A 1,216-nucleotide genomic window follows, 5' to 3' on the forward strand; every position below is an offset into this window, starting at 1 on the left:
ATAAGCACTTCCCTGGCAAGCACAAGGGCCTGAGTTCAATTCCCGGTTCCACAAAAAAAAAAAAAAAAAAAAAAAAATCTGGATGTGATGGTGTATGCCTGCAACCCTAGCAAGCTGTGAAGCTGAGACAGGAAGACTGTAAGTTTGAGTCCAGATGGGGAAAATTAGCAACTTAGCCAAACATTGTTGCAAAATAAAATAAAAGGCTGGGGATGTGGTTGTATGAATTGCTTTGATTACATCTCAGTCATTGGAAAAAAAAAATTGGCAAGAAAAAGAAAAATCCAGAGTGTGACCAGGCTGCTTGGGCGGAGCAGGACTTTCCTTACCAGGGGAACACACGGCCAGTCGGGCTCTTATCTTCTGCTCACCACGGCTTCTTCTGATGTTCAGGTGAAAGAACTGGAGAAGCGTGCTTCAGGCCAGCCTTTTGGGCTGATTCTCAGTCCACAGTCAAAAGAATCTGTCCCAGATTTCCCCCTTTCCTCTCCAAAGAAGAAGGATCTTTCCCTGGAGAAAATTCAAAAAAAATTAGAAGCTGCAGAAGAAGCAAGTCCCATGAAGCTGAAGTCTTCAAGCAGCTTGCTGAGAAATGGGAGTGTGAGAAGGAGTGTGAAAAAGCAATAGAAGAGAACAACTTTAGTAAAATGGAGGATGAGAGACTGACCCACAAGCTGGAAGCTGACAAAGAGAACCGACAGGCGCGAATGGCTGCCAAACTGGAGCATTTGCAAGAGAAGGACAAGCACACTGAAGAAGTCCGGAAGAACAGAGATCCTGCTGATGTAACTGAAGCTGACTGTTTTGTTCTGAGAACTGACTTTCTCCCCCTGCCTTCCCTAAATGTGCAAAGACTGGACTGGCTGGTGTCATTTTATTTTTTCCCTCCTGACAGATATTCTAGAAGCTAACGTAGGACTGTATAAGTAGATCCAAATTGTAAGATGTTGTTTTAGGGGCTAAAGGGGAGAAACTGAAAGTGTTTCACTCTTTTTCTAAAGTGTTGGTCTTTCTAATGTAATTATTTTTCTTGTTGCATCTCTTCTACTTCAGGACATGGTGTACTGAGTTAATGGTTAGCACTGTATTGGCTCTGTGAAAACACGTTTTTGAAAAAGTATGTAGTGGCTTCTTTCAAATTGTTAGATCCTGAATATCTGTTCATTTTTCAGTCCCAATTCTGTCCCAATTTTACCATATGCTACTGTACTTGAAT

General features: G+C 42.1%; 1 pseudogene; it reads left to right on the forward strand.

Annotated features, from left to right (window-relative positions):
* Positions 1 to 222: 222 nt before the first annotated feature.
* Positions 223 to 911, forward strand: LOC101563593 (annotated as a pseudogene).
* Positions 912 to 1,216: the final 305 nt, after the last annotated feature.

This window comes from Octodon degus, unplaced genomic scaffold, assembly GCF_000260255.1.
Source record: "Octodon degus isolate 3935 unplaced genomic scaffold, OctDeg1.0 scaffold00151, whole genome shotgun sequence".
NCBI lineage: Eukaryota > Metazoa > Chordata > Mammalia > Rodentia > Octodontidae > Octodon > Octodon degus.